Genomic DNA, 23,228 nt, shown 5'->3' with positions numbered 1-23,228 from the left:
TGTGCTATTTATTATGCACTTATTTTTGCAATTGTAAGTGCTGCCAGACCACAATCAGCAGGCAGTCGCAATCATATGGGGACGGAACTAGTTCCCGACGAAAACCTATAGCGTAAGGTGAACTCTAACACTAGGGTGACCAGCTCACAAAAGGTACATCTAGTCGCGGGCAAGGCAATAATTTAAATCAATTTAAATTATATAAAATCAGTACATGTTTAAAATTATAACTAAATTCTAAAAGTGGAATTATTTAGTAAATTACCCTCGCGTGGACCTCACTCACAGAAAGGCACCCACGGGATCAATACAGTAACTACACGCACGAACAGCTATAACGGACTTAAGTTGGGACCCAATCATAATGACAACTGAGAAAAAACACCCCCCCCCCCAGATGGAAGAGGAGAAGCAAGCATTCTTGCGCAGTACAATGGTGAGGCGATCTCCCCCAAAAGCGGCAGCAGTGCCTATGAAGGGGCCAGAATCACCCCCAAGCCCCCAGGCAAAGGATCCCCATGTGCTGGAAGACGCACTGAAGGGAATCGGCGATACAGTTGAAGGTCTGATGGCCCTTATTAATGGAGGCCAGAGGCACATTAACCAACTGGTCAAGGACGAGCTGGCGAAACTGCTAGCTCTAAGACTGTGTACCAGCACAGAGTGTGCTAATAAGTGCACCCAAACGACGCCGACACCGAAGCAGCACCCACCAGTGGGCACCCCAAAAAGACCCAGAGGCCCGAAGAGCAACCATCGAGCAACCCCCCCCCCCCCCGAAGAAATCCAAAACGCGCAACCATGTCCCTGCTATCGTACCGCAGGGACCGACGACGTTACAACGTGACGACGAGAGCCAGCCACTTATGGATCGCGGCGTGGGCAGAAAAAACGTAGTAAGCCAGATTCCATTATCGCCAAGAGCGTAGGCGTCTGCGACCTGGACAAGCTTACAACAAAGGAGGAAATCTGTGCAGCGGTGGCAAGCAGTACGGAAAATGCCAACTTGGATCCCCAGGCAGTCAAGTCTCTTCGCAAGACGCGCGGAGGACAACAAATCGCGGTAGTCTCCTTGCCAGCTGATAAGGTGAAGTCGCTCCTCGACCTAGGCAAAATCAGGATTGGTTGGGTTATATGCCGTATCCGGGGCGTCATTGAACCCACTCGGTGCTTTAAATGCATAGATTATGGCCACACGGCAGCGAGATGCAAGAGCACCGACGACATGAAAGGTAGCTGTTTTAAATGCGGGGAGAAAGGCCATGTGTCTAAATCGTGCACCAAAACCCCAAAATGTGCACTATGCTGCAGGAAAGGCTTGCAGAACTTAGACCACGCCACTGGCAGTTTTAAGAGAGAGAGGTTGAAGGTAATCCAACTTAATTTAAATCACTGTAGCGCGGCGCAAGATCTGCTGCATAAAACAGTGGAAGAGCACTCGATCGACGTGGCTATTCTGAGCGAGCCATATAGAGCACGAATGCTTCTAACTGGGCTTCAGACCAAGCTGGGAAAGTCGCACTATGGCTATGCGGGCACCGTGGGCCACAACTGGAGCATATCAGATCATGCAGTACCTTTGTGCGGGCAAAAGTCAGTGGAATGTGGTTCTATAGCTGCTATCTCGCACCAAGCTTGACTATCAACGAGTTTGCGGCGGCCCTAGATGAGCTGGTGGTGGACGCAGCTAACCTCCGGAAGGTTGTATTAGCCGGTGACTTCACCGCATGGGCCATGGACTGGGGTAGCTCCACCACAAACGCACGCGGCCGTATCCTACTGGAAACCTTCGCAAGCCTCGAAATCTCGCTATTGAACACAGGCACATAACCGACGTAAATAAGGGCCGAATCGAGTTCCGTTATCGACGTCACGTTTGTAAGCACTCTACAACTCTGCGACGTGGTCAATTGCCGATTTTTACACAGCCAGCGACCACGAGGCAATATTATGCTCAATCGGTGCAAGAACCAGCAACCAACCTAGCGGATCCAGCTCCAAGTTCTCTTACCGCATGGATACATTTAGCCCTAGGGCCTTTTCGGAAGCCCTCTCCAGCTTCAGACTGTCCGGCAACCCCCACAACATGGCGCAAGATGCCGTGGCCCAGCTCCAGGCGGCATGCAATGCCAGCATGTCGAAGAGGAGGCAGAACACACGCCATCACGATCCAGTATTCTGGTGGAACGCGGAAATCGCACATCTACGAGGGGCATGCAACCGAGCCACACGAGCTTCTCAAAGGGTACGAGGCACACAGGGCTTCGCTTGTTAGCATGAAGAGTACCGCGATTGCAGAAGAGCCTTAGAACGAGCTATACGGGCTAGCAAAAGGAACTGATTCCTCGAGCTTTGTGACTCGGCAGACCAAGACCCATGGGAAAGGCGTACAAGTCGGTGGTGAAACGCATTAATGCAGGAAGACGTGCCCTCCTCTTCTGATACACTTGCTTGGGTAGTTGGTGTGCTATTCCCAGATAGACAGGAAACCGGAGGATCAGAGCACAACGCGGGACCCACACCTCACGCGTCAACGACGGTAACGGAAGCCGAAGTACTTGCCATAGCACACTGCTTAAAGGACAATAAGGCACCAGGCCCAGATGCAATACCTAACCGAGCGCTGAAACTGGCAATAGCAATGCATCCCCGTTCCTTCGCAATACTATTCGAGGCCTGTATGAACAGAGGAATCTTCCCGGACTGTTGGAAGATCCAGAGCCTGGTACTTCTTCCAAAACCGGGTAAACCAGCCGGAGAGCCCTCCTCATACCGGTCAATATGTTTGCTGAGCACAGTGGGTAAAGTGCTCGAAAAATTAGTTTGCACGAGACTGGAGGCAGCATTGAACGAGTCTGGCGGTCTGTCCCCCAACCAATTCGGCTTCCGGAGAGCAAAATCTACGCTGGATGCCATCAGCAAAGTGGTTGATATAGCATCGAAGGCGATCGCGGGGTCACGCTGGAAGGGAGGCACTAAGGAATACTGCCTGGTTGTCACATTGGACGTGAAAAACGCCTTTAATACTGCCAATTGGACATCGATCCTAAATGCTCTGGCAGCATCCTAAATGCTCCGGAGCTATTTCAGCAATAGGGTGCTGCTATACGAGACTTCCTCCGGCACGAGGACCCATAATATTTCTGCAGGAGTACCACAAGGTTCAGTCCTTGGGCCACTTCTGTGGAATATTATGTGCGACGGTGTTTTGCGACTGGAGCTACCATCTGGCACGGAGATAATCGGTTTCGCAGACGACGTAGCGGTAGTAGCAGTTGCTAAGAACTTAGTAGCTGTCGAGCGGATATGCAACGACTCCATCATCACTATCAATAACTGGATCAAAGCAGCAGGTTTGGAACTGGCTCCACAAAAATCTGAGGCCGTCTTAATCAGCAGCCGCAAGGCTGTCGAAACAGCACACGTCACAATTGGGAACTCGGTTCTGGCCTCCAAGCGGGCGATCATGTACCTGGGAGTAATGCTGTATACCAGGTTGTGCTTCCGCGAGCACCTCGCCTATACTAGCAAGAAGGCCGCCACAGCATCGAGAGCACTAGCGCGTATTATGCTAAACACCCGCGGGCCGAGACAAGGGAGCAGGTTACTGCTCAGCGGAGTCACACGTGCGATCATGTTGTACGGAGCCCCCGTCTGGAGCTAAGCCACGAACGCCAAGAGCTACTTAAAACCTATGGCAGCAGCATACCGTCTAGGCGCCCTGCGGGTGTGCTGTGCTTTTAGGACCGTATCAGACGATGCTGTCCTAGTAATCGCGGGTATGGTACCCATTGATCTGCTCGCAAGTGAAGCGAGCATGCTATATGAAGCCAACGACTCAGCGACATTCCCACAGCGCAGGGCTCTGCGAGCTAGCGCGAGGCAGCATAGCCTGGAGATATGGCAAGGGAGGTGGAACGTCTCCCCCAAGGGCCACTGGACGCACCAGCTAATTCCAAATATTGCGGCATGGGTCGGAAGAAAACATGGATTCGTGACGTTCCACCTCACGCAAATTCTGAGTGGCCACGGCAGCTTCCGCAACTATCTATTCTGATTTGGGCATGACGACGACGCGGAATGCACCTTCTGCAGGCGAAAAGTGGTTGAGGACCCCCATCATGTTACTTTCGTGTGCCCCAGATTCGAAAGGACAAGAAGTCTCCTTAACAACTTGCTAGGGGAACCGGTATCGCCAGCAAACTTCATCAGCAGCATGTTAGCAGACGAGCGCTTTTGGAACGCTGCCTGCGGCTTCGCGTACTCCGTCATGGGCCAGCTACGCAGATTGGAGCGCGAACGCAATCGAGGACGGATATGAACGGATCAACGCTCGGGTGAAGCAATGCTCCACGGCCGTACCGCCCTGGTGCAGATTCGTCCATTAACTTCTTTCTTTCTTTCTCCTTACATCTACTCACATCATACTCTGTTCTTTAACCTTTCAAATAAATGAACTAAAAAAAAAAAAAAACAACAACGCATAATTATTCTACACATATGTACAGAGTAGTTCAAAGTCGGGATACCCGACTTTAGCTTCTCTACTTGTTTTAAATGGCGGTTGGCGGTCATATTTTCGCTAATACGAATAGACCTGCCCACTCAACGACACAAAATTCTCGCCAAGTTTGTTTAATTAGTACACAGTTATTTGACCCTTCACTCGTGGATGAAACTTAGGACTATAATTTTCTTGCATAGAACCATTAATCGTAAAGAACCAAATTATCTGTATAACAAAATCTCATTTAGTTCATGGTCTGTCAAGAAGAACCAATAATATAGTTTGCGAAAGATATAGGTTATCCAGCTCAGAAAAGCACTTTTTTACCTTTGTTGTTTATCTGTGAAACGCATTTTAGAACTAGAATTGAAGCACACTTTCAAGAGCATAATTAGTGAAAAAATCAAAAAGCACTAAACCTATACTATACATTTACATTCATTAGGCAACACTTTTGTACTAATTTAATGATAACGATAAGAGCAAAAGAAAAAAAATCTGAAAAGGGAAACCTTAAATTAATGTATTAATAATTTTAATCTTATATGTTAAGTAGGTTTTTTATAACCTACTTTTAATTTTATCTAAGAAAATTGCATACTTTGTGACTAGTACTTTAATTTATAAGAAATCTTCTTGTCGTACTAGGAATTAATAAACAAACAAATAAACAAATAGTAATAGGATCCACATTACATGATCCGGCGCAAACGGTTTGCGGTCGGTAACTAGTTCCTTTTCCATCTAATTGAATTTGCCTATGTTCTGGCAGCTCTAACCAGTGTAAAAAAAATACACGTGAAAAATACAGAAACCGGCCGGCGGCCGCAACTATACAATTATATCTATAATAATACTTGCCAAAAGTCAAGAGCTTTATCAATGGCAGCGAAACTACAGCTGCTCTCTCTGACGATAGGGTTCCGCTGAAGCAACATCCCGCATCAAATTCGGTGGGAGGGAGGCAGCTAGCTTGTTGGTTGAAGCTCCTTTTGAGTGCTTTATTCAGCAGGAGCAACAACATAGCACTCAGCGCCTACCGCTTCATGTATCCGAGGTGACGCCAAGGTGCAGGCAATAAAACGCCCGTATAGACGCTCATTTGAGTAGACCGCGGCCAAACCGTGCACACAAAGTGGCAGGAGCAGCATACTGCCCACTGATGGATTCTCCATGGGCAATCGTGCGCGGATTTTGCGTCCGTATGGGTCACCAGTCAGCACGATAGCAGCAACCCCGCCTCCGGCGCGGGATTACGCCTCATATTTGCCAACTTACAGCACCGCCCACTCAGCACTTCGCTGTTGCCGCAGCCCGCTTCTGACGACATACACCACTGTCCACGTCGTTCGCAGCGCAGATCACACACAATTTAGGGACACTGTGCCGTCAGTACACACCTGTGAGTACCGCTGTCTTATGCCACCATATACACTTAAGCAAATATTGCAGGCATATATCCCCGACATTTCGTAAATTTTCACGAGGTAAATTTTTGTGCTTCTACACTCTGCCACCACTCACTCCTCCGTGTGTATGTGTGTTTTTTTTGTTGCTTTTTTTGTATTCTTTAATATAGTATAAGGTAAAACAATTAACATAGACAAAAGAAAAATATATAAATAAATATACAAATGATAAGTATACACAGGTTGTGATCCGGGCGATACGACTGCTAGGCATTGCAAGTTGTGCGCTCGCAATCCACGACTCTTCGTTGGTGAGCATGTTACGAGTTACTAGGTTCGTCGCCAGGGGAGGAGTGTCTGTTATTTCCTTCCAAGAAGATTACATGCTGTGCGTCTTCAATAACCCCCGAGCAGGTAGGGCATTCCACTGTGGAGTCATGTCCAAAACGGAGGAGATAGCTTCTGAAGCAACCGTGGCCGCTTAACAGTTGCGTCAGATAGAAGTCTACATTCCCGTGTGTTCTGCTAGTCCACAGAGCAATATTTGGTATTAGCCTGTGAGTCCAGCGGCCCTTGGATGAGGTATTCCAGCGTTCCTGCCACGCATTCAATGATCTTTGCCTTGCCTCCGCCCGCGCAGTTCTACGAGGCTGACCGGAAGTGATGCCGTGAAGGGCGCTTGCTTCAGTGACCGGAAGGTCGATGGGGACCATCCCCGCGATCACCAGAACAGCGTTGTTTGAGACCGTCCTGAAGCCACTGCAGACGCGGAGTGCGCTGAGCCGGTACGTGGCTACGAGGTTCCGAATGTAGCTCATCTTTTTTGCAACGTCAGCCCATATAGGCGCCGCGTAGAGCATAATAGATTTATTCGCGCTCGATAAAAGTAGTCTGCGTCCTTGTCTTGGGCCCCGAGTGTTGACCATCATGCGTCCAAGTGCCCCAGTTGCCTCCGCTGCTTTCCTATTGGGGTGTTCCAAGTGCTCCAGAAAACACAGCCGTGTGTCCAAATTAACACCTAGTTAGGTGATAGAGCGTTTAGACTTCCAATGTGAATTTGCGCCTGCTCTACCGATTTGCGACTACTGATTAAGACGGCTTCTGTTTTTCCTGCCGCCAGTTCAAGGCCAACTGTGTGATGCTACGATTGCACGCGTCTTCCGCTGCACTTACCTCCTTCGCGAAACAAACGATCGCTACATCGTCTGCATACTCCACTAGCTCCGTGCCAGGTGGGAGCTGAAGGCGTAGAATTCCGTCATACATGACGTTCCACAACAAGGGAACCAGAACTGACGCTTGGGGAACGCCAGTAACAATGTTGTGACTTGTTGTGCCCTCTGAGGTGTGGTATCTGAGTACCCGGTTGCCAAAATAACTCCTAATTAGGAGTTGCAGGTGCAAAGGAACACCCTGATCCGCCAGAGCATTCAGAATGCAGCCCGCCGTGTTGAACGCATTCCTGACGTCCAGAGTGACCACCAGACAGTATTATTTGGTGCCACTGTAACGTTGCTCTGGCCCGGGTATACTCGTCGGCCAGAGTCGCTGCAAAATTCTTGGTTTGGTCCCCCAGAAATAAAGCGAGCCCGCAGTTACCACTCTAATGTGATGCTTTTCGCTTTATTTTCTAAAATGTCCAAATAGCAGGATGCGCTTCAATGCGCGTTCGTTTGCCTCTCTAACAGCACTCACTCCAAAAACTCTCTTTAACTTACAACTACTCACACCTACTGTGCCTATTGGCAGCTGTGCGTCGTTACACCTCCCCCTTTCCCCAAAGGGTCGAACGGCCCGATCGGTGGTGTTTTTCAAATTTTGTTAGCATCGCGCCATAATCGAAAGGCAGATGTGTAGCAGCTGGGTGGCAGCGCTGCCACCCCTCGCGTTTGACCATCTGTCGACGCCACCTGTAACTTCACAGTCAGCTGCTCGCGCTGTCATTCTGTCGCATCGTTGTCTTCGCTCTCCATTTCCGCCACGTGTTTGAATTTCAAATTCTGGGGTGCGGAATCTGTTGGTGATTGCTGGGCAACGAGCTGCATATCGCAAAAGTACTGACTATACTTTCCAGCCTGCATGGCCTGCCGCTGATGGACTACCTGTAGCACGCAACGGCTAATTATGTGCCAGCGGCATTCACGTGCTGTTACAACACGGTGTACATCTTATACTGCGTCGACTGCAACCACTGCACCGGGCCTCCCATCGGTGCCGTTGAGGTATCATTTGTGCTATATGTGGCTGAAACGTAATAAAATTCGATTATGTCTGCAGGATTACGTGGACGTTATTCTTTAGCTAGGAGCGCCTGCTTTGGTTGCCCCGACGCTTGCCCGCTGGCCTGGCTGTGTTGGCGTCGCCGCCATGGGTGCCGCTGCCTCCGCTGTTGTCGTCGCTACCGCTGCCGATGCTGCGGCCGCTACTATCGTGTCGCTGCCGCTTACGCTGTTGCGGCGGTTGTCGTGGCTGTTGTGATGGCTGCTGTTGTGGCTGTTGAGAGATTGTCAGTGGCATGGTCCCCATACCAGCGCAACTGCCGCTGTCGCTGCACTCGTCGGCGACGTTGACGTCTGCATTCAGCGCCTTCAGATCTCGTACATGTGCTGCTCTACCTCTGCCGCCCGCTACTGGTCGTAAGCGCACTATGACTGGGGATATAAATGCACGCACTGTGAATGGCCCATCGAAACGAGGCGCCAGCTTGGCTGCAAACTGCTCTGCGGCGTTGGACAGGTGATGCTGTCGCACGAGAACCTCGTCGCCTTGTTGGGGTCGCCACTCGCGCCCTCGCAGATTATACTGACGCGCCTGATCCTCACTGGCCACCACTTGGTGCAATGAACTGTACCAGTGTCGCGTGTGTTTGTGGGCTACCTGGTACTGCCTCAGGGGCGTCTGGATCCCTGCCGTACAGTGTGCGTGGATGCCTTGGTTCTCTCCCAAATAGGATGAAAGCCGGTGAGTAGCCCGTTGCGTCTGAAAGTGCTGTATTAATAGCCAATTGTGCTTCCGGCAGTTGTTCGTCCCACGTGTTGTGCTGCCCGTCCGCCAGCTGAGCAATCAATGTTTTGACCGTTCTATTGGTCCGCTCCGTGGGATTCTCCTGAGGTGTATATGGTGCCGTCAGTTGTTGCTGTATGCCTGCCTCAGCGAGGAACTGTTTCAGCGCGCGACTTGTAAACTGGGCTCCATTGTCTGTGATGAGTTTTCGCGGCGTCCCAAACCGCGCCAGGATCCGCTCTCGTAGGGCCAGCTTCACTGTTGCCGCTGTTGCCTTGCGGATGGGAACCAGTTCTGCCCACTTGCTGAACTTATCCACAAGGACCAGTAGGTACGAGTTGCCCCGTTTGGATCGCGGCAGCGGCCCTACGAAATCGGCGCATACGACGTCCCACGCTGCCTTCGCTGGTTTGAAATGCATCTTGCCTGCTGTCAGCTGTTGCTGGGCTTTATAGCGTTGGCACAACAGGCACTAGTGCACATACTTCGCGCGTCGCGATACAGACCAGGCCAGTGGTATCGGTCTGCGACGCGCGCACATGTTCGGCGTACTCCCATATGGCCCGCCGTTACGTCATCGTGGCATTCTCTCAACACCTCCTGTCGTAAAGGCGCGGCCACGCATAGCCTCCATGGTGACACCTCATCTTCTCCCAGCACATTGGCGATGCGGCGGTACAGCCTGTCGTTCTGTATCGCGTAATCTGGGTATTTGCCGGGGCTCTCCTACACCGCTGCCGTCAGCTGTTGAAGCCATTTACAAGTTGGCGCTGCCTCTGGCTCCACGTGTGCGCGGCCGGCCACCTCGCGCGGCTGCCGTGACAGCGCGTCGGCCACCACGTTCAGGGCTCCTTTTCGGTACTGGACATCGAATGTATACTGTTGCAGCTCCAAGGCCCAGCGTGCAATGCGACCAGTGGGACTCTCGATTGAGTTGAGCCATCACAACGCCAAGTGGTCGGTCACGACGGTAAAGTGATAGCCCTCCAGATAGTGCCGCAGCCTTCGGATTCCCCAAACAATGGCCAGGCACTCCTTCTCCGTGGCGCTGTAGTTGACCTCGGCTTTCTGCAGTTTCCTACTGGCGTAGGAAATCACGTGCTCCTGGCCGTCTACGTTCTGTGTCAAAACCGCGCCCAGCCCATACTCGCTGGCGTCAGTCTGTAGGCAGAAGCGTTGTGTGAAATCGGGGCACGCTAACACCGGCACTTCCATGAGCTGTCTTTAGATACAATCAAATGTCTCCTGCTGCGGTGTTCCCCAACTCCACTTGTGGCCTTTCTTTAACAGCTCGGTGAGTGGGCCTACCCTTGTGGCGAAATTGGGTACAAAGCGGCGGTACCACGAGGCCATCCCGATGTACTGCCGCAGCTGTTTTAGGTTGGCCGGGGGCTTCAGTTCACGTATGGCTGCCACCTTTTCTGGATCCGTCTGTATCCTGTCTTCTGTCACCAGGTGCCCCAGGTAGCGTATGGACCTGCGAAAAAACTCACACTTATCTTGATTTACCCGTAGGTTTGCCGCTGTCAGTCTTCGAAACACCTCCCTCAGGTTACATAGGTGTTCTTCGAATGTCTTCCCAACCACAACTATGTCGTCCAGATAGGCAATCGCGTGTGGAGCCATATCCTGGCCGATGACGCTATCTAGCGCCCGCTGGAAGGTGGCTGGGGCGGAGTGCAGGCCAAATGGCATAACTCGCCATTGGAAAAGGCCCCGTCCGGGCACTGCGAAGGCGGTGTATTTACGGCTGTCGGGCTCCATGGGGATCTGCCAATAACCGTTTCGCAAGTCGATGCTGCTGATGTACTTTGCCTGTCGTAACTGTTCGAGAATATGTTGGATCCTCGGAATGGGGTATGCGTCTGGCTCCGAGCGCTCGTTCAGCTGGCGGTAGTCGATGCACATTCGCCACGCCCCATTCTTCTTGCGTACCAGGACTATGGGCGCGCTGTACGCGCTATCGGACCGCTCAATGCAGCCCTTCGCCAGCAACTCGTCAACCTCGTTGTCAATTACCGCTTGCATCGCCGGATTCCTCGGATAGTAGCGCTGTTTAATGGGCCTGTCGTCTTTCACGCGGATCGTGTGTGTCGCCACCGACGATACGCCCACAATGTTCTCAAAGCGTGGTAATTCCTCCTGAAGGAACGTGGCAGCCTGAGCAGCCTGTTCATCTGTCAGCGTAGCCGCCGATGGAGCAATTGGCTCTGTGGTCACCAATGCCGCACATCGTACTCTGCGGCGCGCCTGACGCCTTCTCCGCCGTCGTCGCTCACGCACATCTCGCATCTCCAGCTTGTGGCTGCCGGCGGTGAGCGTACCATAGGCCTTGCTGATGAAATCCAGCCCTAGTGAGAGCTCGTCCTCGCAGCCTGGCAGTGTCAACAGTGGTATCGAGATGCATTTGTCGTCCACTTTTATCGCCGTCATCGTCTCCTCGCAAACAGTTTGTCGCGAGCCGTTGGCCATTGACATCGACACCTCTACACTCCGTACATTCTCCCCACATGGCTTTCTCAAGCGTCGTGCCAGCGCCGGGCTCACGAAGCTGCGAGTGGCTCCCGTATCCACCACCGCGTCGAGGGCGAGACCACCGCAATCCACCCTCAACACCATCACTCGCGAGCGTTCTGCCACTAGTTTTCCTGCGTGGGCTCGACTATTGGCTGTATGTGGCGAGCCCCCCTGGCGTTTCCCGCTCTGCGGCGACAGCATTCGTTCGCTCGTACGCCCAGCCTACCGCAATCCCAGCAGTATAGTTGTTGTTGGTTTGGGCAGCATTCGTTGTCGTGCCCTGCCATACCACAACGTTTGCAAGACCGCCCCTGGTGTACCGACGAGCTCTGCATCTCGGGCCCGGTTGCTGTTGTTCGCGCGGGTGTAGTCTGTAAAGGGACAAAGTCTCGCCTGTTTAACTCACCACCAGATGTGGGCTGCGTATCCGTTGGCTCCGGACGTCGGATCGGAAACCCCCGTGGGCCCATAAACGCTGGCTGGGATGGCCCTGCCCCAATGGTACAGGCCGGAACCAGGCCCAACTCCTCCAGCTCTGCTGCTTGCCGTTTGAATTCTGCCACAGTATGGACATCCTGATGTCGTATCCTGATGTTGATCGCTGGTCGGCTGTTGCGGTAGATGAGCCTCAGCTGCTCCTCTCCGGGCATGTCTGCATCGAGCATCAATTCCAGCATCGCGTGGACGTAGGTCGCAGTGGACTCCGACTCGCCCTGAAAGCGTCGTTGCGCATTCTGTCGCCACCGCTCAATGTGAGGAGCGGCCGGGTACGCTTCTAGCAGTTCCGCGCGGAACTCTGCCCACGACTGGGTCGAATTTCGCCTTGTGCGGTACCACGTCAGTGCCGCGCCCTCCAGAATGTTTGGTAACATCGGCACCAAATTATCTACCGGCTCCCCACTCACTTCCGCTTTTTCTTCTAGCCTGCGCAAGAACGCTCGTGGGTCCCCGCTGCCGTCGAAATGCACTCCCCACTGTGCCACCTCCGTGCTCAGGGCTCTCCGCTCCGCTCGTGACATTGTCGAGTGGGCCGAACCAGCCGCGGATGCGGTTGACACGGCCGGCCCTGCCGTCGAGACCATCGACGGTGTGGCGAGGGTCGTTACCACCGTCGTGGCCACGATCTGGTTCGTGGTCACGCATGGCGCCGCTGGCGCTTCTGTCGTATAGGTGGTGGTGGCGGTCACGGTCACTGGTGCAGCCCCAGCTGGTGCTGTTGCCGCTAATGGCCCCGTTGATGGTGTCTCGGGATGCTCGGTCGGTGTTCTTGGCGATGCCGCATCTTCCGTAGGAGGCAGGTGCATGCCGGGCGAACCTTCCTCTCGCTTGGGGACCTCCAGTTGTGCCTTCGCCGGTACAGGACTCACCGGACGTGACTGTAGGCTCTCATAGCGGGCCGCTAGCAGTTCTAGGCGTGACTGGTGTTCCGGCCCCGCCGCTTTCACAAACGTGGCGAAGCGTGTTCTCAGCGTTTCCACGGTGCCCGCGTCGTCGATCCCAAACTCCTGCAGCAGCTCGATCAGCTCCTCCTTCCTCAGCACTCGCACCCAGCTCGTTGGCACCATCACGAGCCACTTGTAACGTTGCTCTGGCCCGGGTATACTCGTCGGCCAGAGTCGCTGCAAAATTCTTGGTTTGGTCCCCCAGAAATAAAGCGAGCCCGCAGTTACCACTCAAATGTGATGCTTTTCGCTTTATTTTCTAAAATGTCCAAATAGCAGGATGCGCTTCAATGCGCGTTCGTTTGCCTCTCCAACAGCACTCACTCCAAAAACTCTCTTTAACTTACAACTACTCACACCTACTGTGCCTATTGGCAGCTGTGCGTCGTTACACCTCCCCCTTTCCCCAAAGGGTCGAACGGCCCGATCGGTGGTGTTTTTCAAATTTTGTTAGCATCGCGCCATAATCGAAAGGCAGATGTGTAGCAGCTGGGTGGCAGCGCTGCCACCCCTCGCGTTTGACCATCTGTCGACGCCACCTGTAACTTCACAGTCAGCTGCTCGCGCTGTCATTCTGTCGCATCGTTGTCTTCGCTCTCCATTTCCGCCACGTGTTTGAATTTCAAATTCTGGGGTGCGGAATCTGTTGGTGATTGCTGGGCAACGAGCTGCATATCGCAAAAGTACTGACTATACTTTCCAGCCTGCATGGCCTGCCGCTGATGGACTACCTGTAGCACGCAACGGCTAATTATGTGCCAGCGGCATTCACGTGCTGTTACAACACGGTGTACATCTTATACTGCGTCGACTGCAACCACTGCACCGGGCCTCCCATCGGTGCCGTTGAGGTATCATTTGTGCTATATGTGGCTGAAACGTAATAAAATTCGATTATGTCTGCAGGATTACGTGGACGTTATTCTTTAGCTAGGAGCGCCTGCTTTGGTTGCCCCGACGCTTGCCCGCTGGCCTGGCTGTGTTGGCGTCGCCGCCATGGGTGCCGCTGCCTCCGCTGTTGTCGTCGCTACCGCTGCCGATGCTGCGGCCGCTACTATCGTGTCGCTGCCGCTTACGCTGTTGCGGCGGTTGTCGTGGCTGTTGTGATGGCTGCTGTTGTGGCTGTTGAGAGATTGTCAGTGGCATGGTCCCCATACCAGCGCAACTGCCGCTGTCGCTGCACTCGTCGGCGACGTTGACGTCTGCATTCAGCGCCTTCAGATCTCGTACATGTGCTGCTCTACCTCTGCCGCCCGCTACTGGTCGTAAGCGCACTATGACTGGGGATATAAATGCACGCACTGTGAATGGCCCATCGAAACGAGGCGCCAGCTTGGCTGCAAACTGCTCTGCGGCGTTGGACAGGTGATGCTGTCGCACGAGAACCTCGTCGCCTTGTTGGGGTCGCCACTCGCGCCCTCGCAGATTATACTGACGCGCCTGATCCTCACTGGCCACCACTTGGTGCAATGAACTGTACCAGTGTCGCGTGTGTTTGTGGGCTACCTGGTACTGCCTCAGGGGCGTCTGGATCCCTGCCGTACAGTGTGCGTGGATGCCTTGGTTCTCTCCCAAATAGGATGAAAGCCGGTGAGTAGCCCGTTGCGTCTGAAAGTGCTGTATTAATAGCCAATTGTGCTTCCGGCAGTTGTTCGTCCCACGTGTTGTGCTGCCCGTCCGCCAGCTGAGCAATCAATGTTTTGACCGTTCTATTGGTCCGCTCCGTGGGATTCTCCTGAGGTGTATATGGTGCCGTCAGTTGTTGCTGTATGCCTGCCTCAGCGAGGAACTGTTTCAGCGCGCGACTTGTAAACTGGGCTCCATTGTCTGTGATGAGTTTTCGCGGCGTCCCAAACCGCGCCAGGATCCGCTCTCGTAGGGCCAGCTTCACTGCTGCCGCTGTTGCCTTGCGGATGGGAACCAGTTCTGCCCACTTGCTGAACTTATCCACAAGGACCAGTAGGTACGAGTTGCCCCGTTTGGATCGCGGCAGCGGCCCTACGAAATCGGCGCATACGACGTCCCACGCTGCCTTCGCTGGTTTGAAATGCATCTTGCCTGCTGTCAGCTGTTGCTGGGCTTTATAGCGTTGGCACAACAGGCACTAGTGCACATACTTCGCGCGTCGCGATACAGACCAGGCCAGTGGTATCGGTCTGCGACGCGCGCACATGTTCGGCGTACTCCCATATGGCCCGCCGTTACGTCATCGTGGCATTCTCTCAACACCTCCTGTCGTAAAGGCGCGGCCACGCATAGCCTCCATGGTGACACCTCATCTTCTCCCAGCACATTGGCGATGCGGCGGTACAGCCTGTCGTTCTGTATCGCGTAATCTGGGTATTTGCCGGGGCTCTCCAACACCGCTGCCGTCAGCTGTTGAAGCCATTTACAAGTTGGCGCTGCCTCTGGCTCCACGTGTGCGTGGCCGGCCACCTCGCGCGGCTGCCGTGACAGCGCGTCGGCCACCACGTTCAGGGCTCCTTTTCGGTACTGGACATCGAATGTATACTGTTGCAGCTCCAAGGCCCAGCGTGCAATGCGACCAGTGGGACTCTCGATTGAGTTGAGCCATCACAACGCCAAGTGGTCGGTCACGACGGTAAAGTGATAGCCCTCCAGATAGTGCCGCAGCCTTCGGATTCCCCAAACAATGGCCAGGCACTCCTTCTCCGTGGCGCTGTAGTTGACCTCGGCTTTCTGCAGTTTCCTACTGGCGTAGGAAATCACGTGCTCCTGGCCGTCTACGTTCTGTGTCAAAACCGCGCCCAGCCCATACTCGCTGGCGTCAGTCTGTAGGCAGAAGCGTTGTGTGAAATCGGGGCACGCTAACACCGGCACTTCCATGAGCTGTCTTTAGATACAATCAAATGTCTCCTGCTGCGGTGTTCCCCAACTCCACTTGTGGCCTTTCTTTAACAGCTCGGTGAGTGGGCCTACCCTTGTGGCGAAATTGGGTACAAAGCGGCGGTACCACGAGGCCATCCCGATGTACTGCCGCAGCTGTTTTAGGTTGGCCGGGGGCTTCAGTTCACGTATGGCTGCCACCTTTTCTGGATCCGTCTGTATCCTGTCTTCTGTCACCAGGTGCCCCAGGTAGCGTATGGACCTGCGAAAAAACTCACACTTATCTTGATTTACCCGTAGGTTTGCCGCTGTCAGTCTTCGAAACACCTCCCTCAGGTTACATAGGTGTTCTTCGAATGTCTTCCCAACCACAACTATGTCGTCCAGATAGGCAATCGCGTGTGGAGCCATATCCTGGCCGATGACGCTATCTAGCGCCCGCTGGAAGGTGGCTGGGGCGGAGTGCAGGCCAAATGGCATAACTCGCCATTGGAAAAGGCCCCGTCCGGGCACTGCGAAGGCGGTGTATTTACGGCTGTCGGGCTCCATGGGGATCTGCCAATAACCGTTTCGCAAGTCGATGCTGCTGATGTACTTTGCCTGTCGTAACTGTTCGAGAATATGTTGGATCCTCGGAATGGGGTATGCGTCTGGCTCCGAGCGCTCGTTCAGCTGGCGGTAGTCGATGCACATTCGCCACGCCCCATTCTTCTTGCGTACCAGGACTATGGGCGCGCTGTACGCGCTATCGGACCGCTCAATGCAGCCCTTCGCCAGCAACTCGTCAACCTCGTTGTCAATTACCGCTTGCATCGCCGGATTCCTCGGATAGTAGCGCTGTTTAATGGGCCTGTCGTCTTTCACGCGGATCGTGTGTGTCGCCACCGACGATACGCCCACAATGTTCTCAAAGCGTGGTAATTCCTCCTGAAGGAACGTGGCAGCCTGAGCAGCCTGTTCATCTGTCAGCGTAGCCGCCGATGGAGCAATTGGCTCTGTGGTCACCAATGCCGCACATCGTACTCTGCGGCGCGCCTGACGCCTTCTCCGCCGTCGTCGCTCACGCACATCTCGCATCTCCAGCTTGTGGCTGCCGGCGGTGAGCGTACCATAGGCCTTGCTGATGAAATCCAGCCCTAGTGAGAGCTCGTCCTCGCAGCCTGGCAGTGTCAACAGTGGTATCGAGATGCATTTGTCGTCCACTTTTATCGCCGTCATCGTCTCCTCGCAAACAGTTTGTCGCGAGCCGTTGGCCATTGACATCGACACCTCTACACTCCGTACATTCTCCCCACATGGCTTTCTCAAGCGTCGTGCCAGCGCCGGGCTCACGAAGCTGCGAGTGGCTCCCGTATCCACCACCGCGTCGAGGGCGAGACCACCGCAATCCACCCTCAACACCATCACTCGCGAGCGTTCTGCCACTAGTTTTCCTGCGTGGGCTCGACTATTGGCTGTATGTGGCGAGCCCCCCTGGCGTTTCCCGCTCTGCGGCGACAGCATTCGTTCGCTCGTACGCCCAGCCTACCGCAATCCCAGCAGTATAGTTGTTGTTGGTTTGGGCAGCATTCGTTGTCGTGCCCTGCCATACCACAACGTTTGCAAGACCGCCTCTGGTGTACCGACGAGCTCTGCATCTCGGGCCCGGTTGCTGTTGTTCGCGCGGGTGTAGTCTGTAAAGGGACAAAGTCTCGCCTGTTTAACTCACCACCAGATGTGGGCTGCGTATCCGTTGGCTCCGGACGTCGGATCGGAAACCCCCGTGGGCCCATAAACGCTGGCTGGGATGGCCCTGCCCCAATGGTACAGGCCGGAACCAGGCCCAACTCCTCCAGCTCTGCTGCTTGCCGTTTGAATTCTGCCACAGTATGGACATCCTGATGTCGTATCCTGATGTTGATCGCTGGTCGGCTGTTGCGGTAGATGAGCCTCAGCTGCTCCTCTCCGGGCATGTCTGCATCGGCCCTACGAAATCGGCGCATACGACGTCCCACGCTGCCTTCGCTGGTTTGAAATGCATCTTGCCTGCTGTCAGCTGTTGCTGGGCTTTATAGCGTTGGCACAACAGGCACTAGTGCACATACTTCGCGCGTCGCGATACAGACCAGGCCAGTGGTATCGGTCTGCGACGCGCGCACATGTTCGGCGTACTCCCATATGGCCCGCCGTTACGTCATCGTGGCATTCTCTCAACACCTCCTGTCGTAAAGGCGCGGCCACGCATAGCCTCCATGGTGACACCTCATCTTCTCCCAGCACATTGGCGATGCGGCGGTACAGCCTGTCGTTCTGTATCGCGTAATCTGGGTATTTGCCGGGGCTCTCCAACACCGCTGCCGTCAGCTGTTGAAGCCATTTACAAGTTGGCGCTGCCTCTGGCTCCACGTGTGCGTGGCCGGCCACCTCGCGCGGCTGCCGTGACAGCGCGTCGGCCACCACGTTCAGGGCTCCTTTTCGGTACTGGACATCGAATGTATACTGTTGCAGCTCCAAGGCCCAGCGTGCAATGCGACCAGTGGGACTCTCGATTGAGTTGAGCCATCACAACGCCAAGTGGTCGGTCACGACGGTAAAGTGATAGCCCTCCAGATAGTGCCGCAGCCTTCGGATTCCCCAAACAATGGCCAGGCACTCCTTCTCCGTGGCGCTGTAGTTGACCTCGGCTTTCTGCAGTTTCCTACTGGCGTAGGAAATCACGTGCTCCTGGCCGTCTACGTTCTGTGTCAAAACCGCGCCCAGCCCATACTCGCTGGCGTCAGTCTGTAGGCAGAAGCGTTGTGTGAAATCGGGGCACGCTAACACCGGCACTTCCATGAGCTGTCTTTAGATACAATCAAATGTCTCCTGCTGCGGTGTTCCCCAACTCCACTTGTGGCCTTTCTTTAACAGCTCGGTGAGTGGGCCTACCCTTGTGGCGAAATTGGGTACAAAGCGGCGGTACCACGATGCCATCCCGATGTACTGCCGCAGCTGTTTTAGGTTGGCCGGGGGCTTCAGTTCACGTATGGCTGCCACCTTTTCTGGATCCGTCTGTATCCTGTCTTCTGTCACCAGGTGCCCCAGGTAGCGTATGGACCTGCGAAAAAACTCACACTTATCTTGATTTACCCGTAGGTTTGCCGCTGTCAGTCTTCGAAACACCTCCCTCAGGTTACATAGGTGTTCTTCGAATGTCTTCCCAACCACAACTATGTCGTCCAGATAGGCAATCGCGTGTGGAGCCATATCCTGGCCGATGACGCTATCTAGCGCCCGCTGGAAGGTGGCTGGGGCGGAGTGCAGGCCAAATGGCATAACTCGCCATTGGAAAAGGCCCCGTCCGGGCACTGCGAAGGCGGTGTATTTACGGCTGTCGGGCTCCATGGGGATCTGCCAATAACCGTTTCGCAAGTCGATGCTGCTGATGTACTTTGCCTGTCGTAACTGTTCGAGAATATGTTGGATCCTCGGAATGGGGTATGCGTCTGGCTCCGAGCGCTCGTTCAGCTGGCGGTAGTCGATGCACATTCGCCACGCCCCATTCTTCTTGCGTACCAGGACTATGGGCGCGCTGTACGCGCTATCGGACCGCTCAATGCAGCCCTTCGCCAGCAACTCGTCAACCTCGTTGTCAATTACCGCTTGCATCGCCGGATTCCTCGGATAGTAGCGCTGTTTAATGGGCCTGTCGTCTTTCACGCGGATCGTGTGTGTCGCCACCGACGATACGCCCACAATGTTCTCAAAGCGTGGTAATTCCTCCTGAAGGAACGTGGCAGCCTGAGCAGCCTGTTCATCTGTCAGCGTAGCCGCCGATGGAGCAATTGGCTCTGTGGTCACCAATGCCGCACATCGTACTCTGCGGCGCGCCTGACGCCTTCTCCGCCGTCGTCGCTCACGCACATCTCGCATCTCCAGCTTGTGGCTGCCGGCGGTGAGCGTACCATAGGCCTTGCTGATGAAATCCAGCCCTAGTGAGAGCTCGTCCTCGCAGCCTGGCAGTGTCAACAGTGGTATCGAGATGCATTTGTCGTCCACTTTTATCGCCGTCATCGTCTCCTCGCAAACAGTTTGTCGCGAGCCGTTGGCCATTGACATCGACACCTCTACACTCCGTACATTCTCCCCACATGGCTTTCTCAAGCGTCGTGCCAGCGCCGGGCTCACGAAGCTGCGAGTGGCTCCCGTATCCACCACCGCGTCGAGGGCGAGACCACCGCAATCCACCCTCAACACCATCACTCGCGAGCGTTCTGCCACTAGTTTTCCTGCGTGGGCTCGACTATTGGCTGTATGTGGCGAGCCCCCCTGGCGTTTCCCGCTCTGCGGCGACAGCATTCGTTCGCTCGTACGCCCAGCCTACCGCAATCCCAGCAGTATAGTTGTTGTTGGTTTGGGCAGCATTCGTTGTCGTGCCCTGCCATACCACAACGTTTGCAAGACCGCCCCTGGTGTACCGACGAGCTCTGCATCTCGGGCCCGGTTGCTGTTGTTCGCGCGGGTGTAGTCTGTAAAGGGACAAAGTCTCGCCTGTTTAACTCACCACCAGATGTGGGCTGCGTATCCGTTGGCTCCGGACGTCGGATCGGAAACCCCCGTGGGCCCATAAACGCTGGCTGGGATGGCCCTGCCCCAATGGTACAGGCCGGAACCAGGCCCAACTCCTCCAGCTCTGCTGCTTGCCGTTTGAATTCTGCCACAGTATGGACATCCTGATGTCGTATCCTGATGTTGATCGCTGGTCGGCTGTTGCGGTAGATGAGCCTCAGCTGCTCCTCTCCGGGCATGTCTGCATCGAGCATCAATTCCAGCATCGCGTGGACGTAGGTCGCAGTGGACTCCGACTCGCCCTGAAAGCGTCGTTGCGCATTCTGTCGCCACCGCTCAATGTGAGGAGCGGCCGGGTACGCTTCTAGCAGTTCCGCGCGGAACTCTGCCCACGACTGGGTCGAATTTCGCCTTGTGCGGTACCACGTCAGTGCCGCGCCCTCCAGAATGTTTGGTAACATCGGCACCAAATTATCTACCGGCTCCCCACTCACTTCCGCTTTTTCTTCTAGCCTGCGCAAGAATGCTCGTGGGTCCCCGCTGCCGTCGAAATGCACTCCCCACTGTGCCACCTCCGTGCTCAGGGCTCTCCGCTCCGCTCGTGACATTGTCGAGTGGGCCGAACCAGCCGCGGATGCGGTTGACACGGCCGGCCCTGCCGTCGAGACCATCGACGGTGTGGCGAGGGTCGTTACCACCGTCGTGGCCACGATCTGGTTCGTGGTCACGCATGGCGCCGCTGGCGCTTCTGTCGTATAGGTGGTGGTGGCGGTCACGGTCACTGGTGCAGCCCCAGCTGGTGCTGTTGCCGCTAATGGCCCCGTTGATGGTGTCTCGGGATGCTCGGTCGGTGTTCTTGGCGATGCCGCATCTTCCGTAGGAGGCAGGTGCATGCCGGGCTTGGGGACCTCCAGTTGTGCCTTCGCCGGTACAGGACTCACCGGACGTGACTGTAGGCTCTCATAGCGGGCCGCTAGCAGTTCTAGGCGTGACTGGTGTTCCGGCCCCGCCGCTTTCACAAACGTGGCGAAGCGTGTTCTCAGCGTTTCCACGGTGCCCGCGTCGTCGATCCCAAACTCCTGCAGCAGCTCGATCAGCTCCTCCTTCCTCAGCACTCGCACCCAGCTCGTTCGCACCATCACGAGTCAACAATTCTCGCCTTACGTTTTCCAACTCGCCGCGTGGTCGCGGTCGTGTTTAACCTCACTTTATTTTGGGGTCCCTGCTCGGGCGCCACTTGTAACGTTGCTCTGGCCCGGGTATACTCGTCGGCCAGAGTCGCTGCAAAATTCTTGGTTTGGTCCCCCAGAAATAAAGCGAGCCCGCAGTTACCACTCAAATGTGATGCTTTTCGCTTTATTTTCTAAAATGTCCAAATAGCAGGGTGCTCTTCAATGCGCGTTCGTTTGCCTCTCCAACAGCACTCACTCCAAAAACTCTCTTTAACTTACAACTACTTACACCTACTTAAAACTACTCATCGGCATCGTGACGACGCGGTGCGTAGCTGGCAGCTGTGCGTCGTTACACCACGTCTCCATCTGGTGACTGCAATAGAATTTGATGCGATGCTCACGACATTTTCAATTGCGTCCAGGGTGGATTTCGCCTTCCTGAAACCAAATTGATTGTGTGACAGCCCAATTACTGCCTCTAATCTCGTGCACAGCAACTTCTCCAGAACCTTCCCGATTGAGTCCAAGAGACAGATCGGCCTGTACGACGAAGGGTCTTCGGGTGGTTTACCTGGTTTGGGAAATAGGACCAGGTTCTGCACCTTCCAACAGTCTGTAAAAATGCCCTCTCTAATGCATTTCCTGAAGAGCGCAGCAAACACTTCAGGATGCATGCATAGTGCAATCTTAAAGGTGCGATTTGGCACGGCATCCGGACCCGGTGGTTTGGTGGGCTTAATGCCGTGTGCGGCGAGTATAACCTCCTCTATGGAGACTTCGTCGGCGGTCTCTGATAGTGCTACCGTGGTTGGGATCAAAACCGGCATCTCGGCTTTCGCAGGGAATGTGTGTGTGTGTGTTTTATAGCTATACGAGCTAAAGGCTGGGTAATCTTCGAAAGATATTGGTAGCCCGAGCTACCAATATGCACGATTCGCATGTGAGACAACACTTACTCTTTGGCTTGCTCGCGCCTACGTACTAAACCCCCATCCTTATCCGTGTCCTCCAAACCATGTGCCCCCGGTACCGCCATCAAGCATGACTTCAGGGGGTGGTGATTCTGCGAGTGCTGTCCTGTACAAGTATTCTGCTGATTCTGCTAATCTCTCTTTTTATGCCGTCCTTTGTCGCTCTATCACTTCTCTGGCGAAATCACCGAAATGGATCCAGTTTTCAATGGGTGACAACATCAGGTTTCCTAAGGTGCTGGGTGTAACCTGTGCTCGGACTGCTCTTTCTAGGCTATTCCGCCGGTGGTTATATCGGGGACAGTGAAAGAACAGCTGCTCTGCATCTTCTATAATGCTTGTGCATTGCGGGCAGGTGTTGTTGTTGTCGTGCTTATATTTGTACAAGTATGCTCTAAAGCATCCCTGTTAGAAGCTGGGTCAAGAAGTAATACACCTGCCCATGTCTGCTTTGGGTCCACTCCTTTATATTTCCGAATAGTTTATGTGTCCATCTTCCGTTTGTAGATGTGTCCCACTGGTGTTGCCATCTGGCCATTGCCTCATCGCTTATCTGCCGCGACTCTCCAGCTCTTCTAGCGAGATACCTCTCCTTTTCTGCCTCTGCCAGCAGCTCTATTGGTGGCATTCCTGAAATAACTATGGCTGCGTCCGTTGATACTGTACGGAACGATGATGCTATCCTAAGGACATACCTACGGTACGCGTGCTTCTAGTAGGAATTTTTGCTTATCGCTTCAGACCAGATGGGCGCTGCGTACAGAGCTATTTGACAACGTTCATCAATAGCAGCCTTCTGTCTTCTCGCGGCCCACCATGGTTGGGCATAA

This window comes from Scaptodrosophila lebanonensis, unplaced genomic scaffold (assembly GCF_003285725.1).
Source record: "Scaptodrosophila lebanonensis strain 11010-0011.00,11010-0021.00 unplaced genomic scaffold, SlebRS2 tig00000061-arrow-pilon, whole genome shotgun sequence".
NCBI classification, from domain to species: domain Eukaryota; kingdom Metazoa; phylum Arthropoda; class Insecta; order Diptera; family Drosophilidae; genus Scaptodrosophila; species Scaptodrosophila lebanonensis.
Note: the sequence above shows the minus strand (reverse complement) of the source record.